Genomic DNA, 12,032 nt, shown 5'->3' with positions numbered 1-12,032 from the left:
AAATTATCATAATTTGAAAAAAAGATGCTTATGATACTTTTTACATACATTTTAAAGAGCTAACAAACCATCACAATCTTTTATCCATATTTTGATAATCCTACCAACAACCAATTAACAAAAACACTAACACCGGTTGGAACATAAAGAGAGCATCATAAAACTACAAACTATACACTTAACTGATGAGACATACCAATTAACAAGAAAAATTGTAGCCAATTTATCTTTCACATCATTAACAATATACAAATATTTTTTTAATGGAGTTTATGCAATGATACAGACAAAAATGACTCTACTACTGAAATAAGCCAAAAACATTATCTCATATTGCCTACAAAAGTTTATCAGGTGCTTAAGGCACATGATGGCGAATGATCATGCTTTAGGATCTGAATCTGAGCACCAGTATCGCTACGAATGGTTAAATTATCTGACCACCTTTACCAATAATACATCCAATCTGATCAGAAGGGACAAGTAGCCGAGCAATAACATGTCGATTACCTTCAGGTTCAACATCAGCACCTGCATCCTCAGCAATCACTCTGACATGCACCCAAAAGAGTTCATCCTGGCCTGGACAAAACTGAGAATCCATTAAAAGGCACTAGCTTCATCATTTGTAGTAGTGCACTATATATCGTCACAACCCGCTCATCAAATCCTGGCACAATGATCTTTGATTTTGTGTCCAATGACTAGAGCTGTCAAAAGCTGACCCGACCCGAAATACCGACCCTCACCAATATAAAATTTATCATAGTATAATAGGGCAGGAATTCGGCGGATTAAGAAGCTCATCCAATATGATAAGAGTAGAGATGAAATCTAAAGTTCTTATGAATATAGATACAACAAATTAGAGGTATCAAAGAGCACACAACTAAGATATGTTTTCAGGATATCAAAAAAAAAAAAATTAGAGACTTAAAAGTTGACTATTCAATTAAAAAAAATACGAAGTTCCCCCTATGGAATTGAAAACTCCCTCAAAAACTTAGATGACCCAAAACGACATTCAGTTTCCAATTTTCCATGCTTAAAGTCCATGCTCAACTAATTGGCTTCTCAAATTGAACATACTACCAGTTAGCAAACAAAACTTTATGTATTATTTTCTATTGATACATAAGTGGAAATGGTAGCCATTCATTGCTCTAGAAAACTATATGAAACAATAGAAGTTTGCTTATGGCACAACAATCATAGGCAAGTTCTACAAGTCATCAAATTTCTTGGAGATGCCTTAAATTTAAAAAATTCTACAGAAATATCATGTTATAGATCCACTTGTTGGCACGGTCCAGCCCATAAAAGTGTACACATGTAGGCCCAAGCCAAGGGAAGAAACAACGGTCAACAAGAAGAAGCAAGGAATAGCCACGGTCAGCAAGGAGGGTCAATGAAAGGGACAGCCGGTTGAGTCAATCACAACAAAGAGCAAGTTGACAAAACTCATTAGGAAAGAATTAAGGAAAGCAAGCAACAAGTCTTATTGATAATTTATGTCCAAGTATGGTTTTGCTATTTTGGCTAAGAGTCACATGTATTCATCTTTAGGTGATTGTTCGTCTTAGATAGCTTTAGTATAAGTTTGAGGATGAATATATTAGTAAAGGTATCAAGAAATTGAGTGAATACTTGTGAGATTAGTAGCCTAAAGCTACAAGAGAGTTATATGCTAAAGCTATATTTATCTTCCATTAAATCTGTAATTCTGTCCTGAATCATCAATTAAATTCTCAAGCTTGCTTTAAGCTGAGATTAATTAATATAATCTGGTTGTGCGAAATCCGGTCTATTACATATCACAAAGGTTCAGACAATTGGACAAAAATTATAAAGATTTGAAAACTCAGGGGGAAAAGGAATGACAATTGACAAATACCTCTATTAGTTTCGAGCCACAGAGAGAAAAAACCTTCTGAATAAACACAATGGTTCTCGTGTTAAGAACTTCAATTCACAAAAGAGTTATACAAGAAATCAAATTTGTCTGACAAAATAATTTCTTACTCACAATAAACTCCCTGCATTGACATGCTGCCACTAACCTCTCCCAATTCAAGCACCTCTAATACCACTTTGTATTGTTGTATTCTCATTAGCTGCTTTACTTTTGTATATATGCAGCACAAGACCCATCATTATTGCCCAGTCATAATATCATATACAAAATATAAGGTAATTTTGCACATGCAGTTGCTTTTCGACAATTGAAACTAAAGAGAGACTTCCAAATGGTGCATACAGTAGCTTGCAATGCAATAAGCAAACACATACCTTTTATCTGTAAAAACCCATAATAACCTTCTGCACTCTTTGATCCTCAAGCTCAATGTTGTAGTTATCAATAGGTAGCAATCCAACCTGGCCTTCTGCCCTCTTTTAACTTCGACCTCAATGTTGTAGACATCAATAGGTAGAAATCCATCAACATGTCTCTTGACAAGCATAGCAACAACCATCCTGGTAAAGTTAAGGAAACATAATTTTCAGGCATTAATTTAAGCAGTAGAGAGACAACAATCAAGCTCAGATGGTGTTCTGTTATAGGAGGCAATAACCAGTCATTCTACTTCAAATTTACATAAAGCAAATTAAGGTAAGTTCAAACAAACGAATGTTAGCAATTGTCTAAAAAGCATAGAGCCCCAAGTGACAATAAAAAAAACTTTGAATTCTTCGAGAATAAGTTGATGATACCACAGGTCCACAATATTATGATCCACAGACAACAGATCACAGACCTTTATAAACCAATTTAGTTCAGAACCAATGCCCCTTATAATCTTATAGCTAGCACATAACAAACAAAATTAGACCCAAAGCTTTCAGTTATTCTCACTAACATTACTAAAGCACGTCAATGAAGGGAGTTTATTGTGAATAAGAAATTATTCTGTAAGAGGAAAAAATACCTAAAACTTCGAGAATAATGTAAAAGGAAAAAATACTAAGAAAATAAAAAAAATACAAACAAATTTCTTTTAATAAGGGGAAAGAAAATCCTTGATCACCTAAAACATCCACAGAGCAGGCTCCGGAAAGAGCAACCATATACACTTAAAATGCCAAAACACAAACCAATCAAAGACATCAATAACTGACTTTATACAACACTTGAAAAACGTCACAGTGTAATTTTCCAGTGGACAATGAGGATAAAAAAGTGAATACATTTGAAACATACTTTGTACGGTTTATAGAAGGAATCATAAGCGTATGTCATTCCCTGAAGCAAAATAGACCTTTACAGGAGCATCAGATGGGACTTCATCCACTAATAAATGTTTTTTTACCCTTGGTAAAATAAATATATATAAACTCACAGTTTCAGAGCCACGCTCAGCAGAATAAAACCCCTGTCTCTTTCATCAGCATCAATCTCCAGTTGGGAAACCCAATAGCAACCAGAAATCGAGCTTTTTAAAACTGCAATAGCAAGAATACAACAGGAATACACCAATAGGTTAGATCAAAAGAGCAGCAACAAGTTAAAATTTCAACACATTAGATACTCCAACTTCCCAACTCATATAAAATTATGACAATCTGAAACTGAATTATTAAAATAAATATCATGAAACTTGTGATAACCTGCTAAAACAGCAATAAGCGACAAAAATGAACAACTTAAAAAAAGTCTATGAAACCAAAGCAAATTAATCTTCACATAGAATTGCTCCAATTTGAAGAAATCATAGTAACAACAAGGTAATTAAGATTGAGATTCGAGGTGGTTAAGATTTGAAGAATAATGCTACTAAGAATATGCAAATAAATACAAAATGAATTGAAGAAAAGCTAGATCACTGACCCCATGGTCACAACTTACCAAATGTTGCTCACTCAAAATAAGGAGTCTCTCAATAGCAAGACAATTAGCACCTTCTAATGCTCCTATGCCACATGGCCCCCATTGACCCTGAAACATAACCAATATATTAATAATACAAAAATTTGTAGTTATAATTTACAATTAATCAAAATTTATACTGGACAATAACAAATTATTTCTTAAAAAAATATTGGTAGAAGTGTATCAAAACTTCCCTATATCATTATTAAAATCATCAATCATATCATCCCATTAGAAAACACTTATTTTATTAGAATATTTAACTATATTGTTCATTACTGATACAATTTTGTCACAGCTTGATAATTAATTCACGCAAAATACAATTTCCAAAGATGAAACAAACTAATTGTGAAATCCAGTGTAACCAAAATAAATAGATCCAATACATCAATATTCAAGCATCATAAACTAACCCAGCAAACCAAATGTTGATACTTGTATATTCCTTATAATGAGTAAACTGATATTGATCGTAAGCAAATAATTAACTCAAACCCAAGTCCCTACAAGATCGAAGATGAATTTCACACAATTCAGTAACTAAAATCATTTAAATTTATATTGCTTGCTTCTAGCATTCTAGTCTAAACCAATTACTCTGTAACACTATTGAGCTATCAAATTAAAGTGCATCTCAAAATTACCTAAGCTATCAAAAATTGCAGGATAACTGGATAAGTACTACTCGAATTAATATTTTAATTATAGGGAAAAAAAAACGATAAGAAAGAAAAAGAAAAAAGAACCCAAATCCCAAAATAAAATAATCAAAATAATGAGTATTGGATTAAACATAGATAAACAAAGAACTGAAGGCCTCGCAGTCTTTCCACTGGGGGGAGTACCCGGATCTATCTACACTGTCTCAGCTCGTGCAATCCAATCAACAAACTTCCTAGGAAAGTTTAAGAGCTGACTTGATTTTGCTCTTTAACTTATTGTTAAGAGCAGAAAATATCACTTTGCTTATCACTTCAGTCCCCATTCAAGCTTCCCAATCTTCCCTTGTTAATCTCTACACATATAAAGCAAGAATCGTCGGGAAAAACAGTCAATTAACAGCAAAAAGAACAAATTTAAGCGAAGACCCACATAATAAACAAGGGGGAAAAAACTCAGAAATAGGCACTAACATTCGGACACAAATATATCAGCAAAAAAATGATAAAATTCACCTTCTCTCATTAAGCTGTTCTTCCCAAGCAAATAACTCTCTCTTTACATTCAATTCTCGATTTAATAGCATCAATTTTCTGAAAGATAAAAAACAATCAAATCATCACCAATTTCCTGCAAGCTTATATGATAGCTTAGGTAGTTTTGAGATGCACTTTAATAATAGCTTATTAATCTCAATTCACCAGGTAAAAATCACAAACTGACTACACCAATTTTCACATGTTCCTCTCAGCATATAATTTATTATAAAATATTTTCCTGTAATACACCAACCCATACCACCCATTGTGCACACTTACAGCGGAAGCAACAACAACAGGGCGCAAATACCCAACAACAGCAACATGAGGCAGTACACAACTAAAGCAGCAGGGCAGAACATGGTTTGGCTTTTGAGAGTTCAATTTTGTCTTATTGCGGAAGAAGACAAAAGTAGTTAGTGTAGCAATTAAAGCTTAGTCACATGAGTAGTATTGTATGAAGTTAAATAGCAAGAAGTGAGGAGGAAATAATTCATTCAGAAAGTTGTAATAGCTTAGTTCATTAGCTTAGTGTAAACCTCAAAGTCGTTTGGCTATATCAATATATCTTCAATCGTCTTTTACTTTATTTATCTTCTCCTATTTCTTGTCTAAGTACCAACCCAAGTGCGCAGTCCGTTGCATTTCCACTTCATCTAATGCACTAAATCATAGTATTACCTCTGTTACATATTAGTTGCAACTTTTGCCAAAAAGGGTCGCTACACATTAGTTGTAACTTTCCATTTTTTTCCTTTATTAGTAAGTTTTTTTTTCAATGAAAGTACAAAATACCCTTAATAAAGATATTATAAACACAATTAGTTACCCAAATCAGATTTCATTAAATTCCTAATCTAACTTATTTAACATAATAATGTCACCCAATTAAATCAACAATCATAAAAAATCATTCAACTTCCATCTTCATCTCCCACAAAATAATCAAACCACCATCTTTATCGTTGTCGTCGCTGCATCTACCCATCACCATCTTCAACACCGTCAATGCTTGTCATCATCGTCAAATTCGTCATAGCCTCCTCCTCCATTGTTGTTCCTCCCCGCCCCCCCCCCCCCTGCTCTCTCTCTCTCTTTTTTAAAAAAAACAATCGTTTGGATCTGATGGATTGCGAGGTGGGTGGGCTAGTTTGAAGTGGCTCGAGGCAGGTGGATTAGGTCGAGTGCAGGTGGTTTTGGTGTGGATCAGGGTGAGTGGGGTAGTTTTGGGGCGATTCAAGGTGAGTGTGGGTGGTTTTGGGGTGAGTGACGGTGGTTGTTCTGGGGTGGTTTTGGCGAAGAGGGTACGGTTTCAAGGTGGTTTAACTTGAGAGGAAGTAGTTTTAAAGTTTTTTGGGTTGAGAGAAGGTGGTTTCTTGGTTGTTCAGGTGGAGAGGGAGTAGTTATGTTAGCTATACAGTTGTCAAACATCAAATAAATCTGTGTCGAGCGCAAAGTTGCAACTAATTCAAAACAGAGGTAGTATATTTTTAGGAGAATTGGCAGAGAAGGATTTTAGATATAGTCAAATAGCTTAGTGCCCTTGATAAATCATGTTTTGTCACTTTCCTATCAACATGGTTATCAACTCTATAGCTAACTAACTAATCACACTATATATGTAATGAATTTCACCATCAATATCATAATTGAGACACAATTACAATAGAACAATGTACTCAATATATGAATCTTCTTCTTGAAATCATACAAAAGTAAGCACAAACCCATATCATACAATACCACAAACTAACTAAAATTGAACTAAAGTCATACAAAAACAAAGAAAATCAATACCAGTAGAAAGATGAAAAAAAAAGGAAATTAAAAAGAAAAAGACCTGTTTCTTCGAACCAAGAGGAGCAGGGAGGTCCATCGAAACCTCTTTTCTTGCACAAAACCATTCTTTTCAATTTTACTCATCATTTTAACTGTTATCAGCAAAAAAAATCATAGTGTATACCCACTAATTGATTCCATGTAAGAGAAGGATGAAAAAGAATTAGAGGTGAGGATGTCAAAATCACCTCTAATTCTTTTTCATCCTTCTCTTAACAACCATTATTGCAGCTAACCTCTCTCCAACCAATATCAATTAACAAAATAAAACCACATATGCAAATACCAGATACGAAGTAAAATAAAAATTAATAAAATTCACCAACGAATAATTCCAATCAATCTAAGTAATACAAAAATGATATGGAAAACCACCTTCGTAAATTCAACAATCCCCGCATTAAAAAAAAGTTACAATCTAAAGATTTCGAACACAAACCCTAAAAAATCAGAGAGAGTAAAGAAAAAAAATAAAGTACCTTGATCGGATTTGTGGCGGTGCTTAATAACACAAACGCATGTCCTCTTTAATGGTGAAGGAAGTGGACGAGGTGTGATGGGCCGCTACAAGAGACGAAAACAATATAAAAATCAATAATAACAGTATAATAAAAAAAAAGCCCTTTTCTCTATCCCTCTTTCTTCATCAAAAATATCGCTGAAATAATAAAATTATAGAATAAAAATATAAAATAAAAAAAGTACTTTGTATGGACTATACCAGGTATGGGCCTATACTTACTCGGAAGTGGACAGAAGATAGAGAAAGAAACAATACATGATGTGTAGAGAGAAGGAGCTGAATGAGTGGAAGAGAGAAAAATGGGAAATGTATCTAGAGGAAGGACAGAGCTGTAATTTCACGCACCAAGGGCAAAACTGGAATTTTACTATTCATAAGCAACAATACCTTGGTTTCTACAGTAACTTTGCTACTCATATTTTAGGATTTGTACTCATATTAGTACAAAATCTCAAAACACAATGAGAACCTAGCACACGGCTTAACTTGTAATTTAAACCACAAATTATCCATCATTGACTATATAAATTAGTACAGAACACAAATTAAAAGCAGTTTAGATCACTTGGTACATATCCCACTGAGAACAAATCTAAATTAATTATTGAAATGACTATAGAGTGCACAAATTATCAATCAGTCTATATAACTTATGAGCACTGACAAATTGTTTATTCAAACCCACTACAGAGTACCAATTATCAGCCCCGAAGTTTCACATTATGGACTCTCATTGAACAGGTCTTTGAGGCTCTTGGTAGCTTCTGTAACATCCTGTCTTCAGCGATCCATACTCTCTCTGGCACTACAGAATTAATATAGATGTCCAATTCCTCCAAAACTAATGAGCTTCTAAGAAAATATTTAAATATTTCCCGTTCCCAATCCATACGCCAATAGCACACTACTGTGATTTTTTTGAGATGACTCACTAAACAAGATGGCACTGTTTGAGTACAACTCCAAGAATTACACTCCCGCTCAGACACCTCCACGTAAATATAATCATACCAAGAATCACTATATGTAATTCCCTGAAAGATGAGAATGATAAGTCGTAATTGACAACAATCACAAGAATAGTTAGAAATCACACAAGCCATGATCATAGTGCTAGAGTCATTTGAGTATTTGGAATAGAAGAAATCTCACTAACCTCTGGAAAAGTAAGTGTTTCTAAAAGAGGAGCGCAGTTAAGCAGCTCCATCAACACTTTATTCCAATCACAAAGCCAAAACAACCAAGCTCCAAATGTTTCAGATTTTGAAAGATAGGCAGCTTGAGCTTTGATTCACAGAAATGCAGAGGCTAGATCAAAGAATAAAATAGTCAACTCACTATCAATGAATAAATAGACTCAAGAACTTCAATGCACAAACAAAAGGATGAAAGGGATCAAAGGACAAACCTCAACACATTCTCGCCCTATTGATAAATGCCGTGCGTTAGGCAACAACCAGGCAAGGCTAACTATAGTCTCCAAAAGACAATCTTTAATATCAACTTTAGCTTCAACTACAGCATTCATATGTCCAATGGAGTAATGCAATGCTGAAACATCACTATAAGCTAAATACTCCAAATTAGGAACATCAAGCACAACCTTGGTCCTTTGGCATGTAGAATTCCAGTTAGAAGCATATATATTCAATCTATGAAGAGATGGGATCCACAGGATCCCAGTAACCATGCAAATCCAGGTGTTGAAGGGATGGACAACTTGAGACAATCCTGGTAACAAAGTCACCATCAGGGATGATAGGTAAAGTGAGATGGAACTCTTTCAAGTTTGGCAAACACAAAGACAAGGGAACTTGAAGATGAAGATTCACATCAAGCTTCAACACCTCTAGTGTTTGACAAGCAAAAATTTCCAAAAGCAACTGACCGGGTTTCCTCACATGAGCACAAATGTCAAGTCCCTTGACCTGACGGCTTAACGGAAAACACATCCAGGCATTGAGATGCTTAGATTCCAATTCAGGAAAACAACATTCCCTACATTTATGCAACTTATAAGGCCTGCGATCAGGCTTGCCAAAGTGAAGTTTATATGTGGTAATTTTGTGGGCTTGGCAGAGTTGCAATAGCTTATCAACAAAATTCTTGAAATCCGGGAAAGCGTTTATCATACATGGAGAGTCTACACAATGAGATATAGGTGAGTCGTCAAAATCAAGGCATCTTACCCAGGTGAAAACACGCCTCGATCGCCTCAACAATACACACATAGCAACGGCATCCTTGGAAGGAACTAATGAAAGTATGTCACCTAATACAGAATCAGGTAAACTGCTGATCCTATCTTCTTCTAACAATATATATTATCATCATTCCTCTTCAAATGGTTGCGCCTACTTATATTACCCAAGTCTATGTCTAAATTCTTACACCTGGAAGCAGGAAAATCATCATCATCATTCTCAAATAACACATGAGCTGGGTTTGGAATTTAAACAGGTACACTATCGCTGGAGAGCTTCATCATCAAAAAATTAGCAAAGAAAGCATGTTAAATTTTTGTAAAACCCAGAATTCAAAACTAAACAGTTCTACCTCCAATTTTGTGAAACCCCATCAAAAGGCAAGTTTAACCCACTTATTAAACTTCAAGTTTACACCTTTTTTTTTTTTTTTTTGTGAAACAAACTTCAAGTTAACACCTTTACATATGTAAGATCGAATTAATTAATTTTATTGATATCCAGCAGATTATAAATAATAATATTAGTAAAAAGGATTACAAGAGCACATTCTTGAACACCAAATCACCCCAGTAAATCAGATATGTTTTACAAAGAAAAGAAATTGTGTTACCTGGAGGGTGCTTTGGAGGTGGAAGCATCCATCTTTTTGAATTTGAATTAAACAACTACAGGGAATATCAATCAGTTAATGAATAAATATTAAGCTGAAATACGATGATATTCCACCAAACCATAGATCGCTATCATCATACTAAATTATAACCCTAGATCTAGTATAGAAGTTTAAATCCACCAAAATAAGAGTCAAGACATTGGGGCTTTTGAGCGGAAGGGAGAGACGAACAGACCGGACTCAGTTATATGTCGCTTTTGTCTGTTGAGCTTGAGATTACGTTTTTATTTTTTATTTTTTTTTCTCGGGTTTTACTACATTATAAGGGCGGTAGTAAATCACCTAAATACAGAACAAAAGAATAGTTATAAAATGTTACAGACTTACAGTATGAAAAATATAGAGCTACAGTTTTGGCGGGAAAGTTTGTTACAAACTTAAGTTGTTAAGTAATTTTAGCTTTTGTTGTTTTTCTGCCTAAGTTTGTTAGAAAGGGAATATTTCTGTTTTGTAATTTTGTTTATTAAGCTAAGGTGAGTTGTATTTGGCTAATTAAGAAATGAATTAAACTTCTCTCTCTATCTCTCTTCTCCTGTCTCTCTCTCTATTCTGTTTCTCTCTTTTCTCTATTTCTATTTCTTCTTGCTTACTCCATCCATTTCTAGGTATTAGTCTGGATTTCTGCAACTCAGAAATCCGATAAGGATTCACTCCTTATCAGTGGTATCAGAGCAACCGCTGTTACTCTCTATCCTCGCATTCTGGCACCATCTCTTACTACTCGAGTGACCAGAATGGATGCACAACTGGCTGCGTTAGAAAGGAAGCTTGAGGCTCAGTCTGCTGCTTCAGCTAAGCAGATAGAGGATTTGATGGGAATGTTGCAGATCATAAAGGATCAGCTTGCCTCAGCTAAATCAGATGAGCGCGTTTTCCAACCTAAATCGGGGTATAATCCTAAACTTGAGTTCCCAAAGTTTAATGGTAGTAACCCTCGATTGTGGATAAAAAAAAATGCTTTAAATACTTTAATTTATGCAAAATCCCTAATGAGCAGAAAGTAGACTTGGCTTCCTTGAATATGACTGATAAAGCTGAAAATTGGGTGACTAGTTATCTATCTACTCGTACTACTGTGGATTGGGATGATTTTGTAATTGATGTTAATGGTCGATTTAAGGATGACATTGGGGTCAATGTGGTGGAGGAATTTAACAAACTAAGTCAGTCATATTCCATTTAGGCTTATGTTGATGAGTTTGAAAATCTGAGAGTTGTGATGTTGCAAAATAGTTATGTGTTGCCTGAAAAGTATTTGCTGGAAAGCTTCATTAGTGGTCTGAAACCTGGAATAAGGCCATTTGTGAGGGCTTTTAAACCTCAAACAATCACTACAGCTATAGAATATGCAAGGTTGTTGTCTGAGTCCATTTCTGCTAACTCTCAGCATAAACACAAAACATTTACCCCTTACCAGAAACCTTACCCTACCTCTACCTAGAATACAAGCTCTAAACCCGCACTCCTTCCCACACCCTCCATGAAACATCTTTCTTTCCCTAAACCCACAAAATACATCCCAGCAGAAGTTAGAGCTGAGAAAATAGCTAAAGGCCTTTGCTATTATTGGGATGCTCCATATGATAGGAATCATAAAAGTCAATTTAAGGAACCCCAGTTGTTAACTATTGAAATTCCAGGCTTAGATGAAGTTGATTCTGCAATAGTGGAGCTGGAGGAACAGGACTGTGTGCAGGAACTTGACCCCCGAATTTTTGTA

General features: G+C 34.9%; 1 long non-coding RNA gene across 9 annotated transcripts; it reads right to left on the bottom strand.

The window, feature by feature from the left end:
- Positions 1–416: 416 nt before the first annotated feature.
- On the bottom strand, positions 417–10,933 carry LOC110740314. Of its 9 annotated transcripts, none has more exons than XR_002515025.1 (8): positions 10,250–10,931; positions 8,841–9,825; positions 7,389–8,740; positions 5,047–5,124; positions 3,845–4,886; positions 3,339–3,441; positions 1,895–2,475; positions 417–582 (listed from the first exon to the last, which is right to left on the bottom strand). It is a non-coding gene; the product is annotated as an uncharacterized LOC110740314 (long non-coding RNA). The 9 variants fall into 9 exon arrangements; XR_002515027.1 differs by having other exon boundaries at positions 2,290–2,475; XR_002515021.1 differs by lacking the exon at positions 417–582 and having other exon boundaries at positions 1,878–2,122; positions 2,290–2,475.
- Positions 10,934–12,032: the final 1,099 nt, after the last annotated feature.

This window comes from Chenopodium quinoa, unplaced genomic scaffold, assembly GCF_001683475.1.
Source record: "Chenopodium quinoa cultivar QQ74 unplaced genomic scaffold, ASM168347v1, whole genome shotgun sequence".
Classification (NCBI taxonomy): Eukaryota; Viridiplantae; Streptophyta; class Magnoliopsida; order Caryophyllales; family Amaranthaceae; genus Chenopodium; species Chenopodium quinoa.
This window is presented reverse-complemented; position numbering and strand designations above follow the sequence as displayed.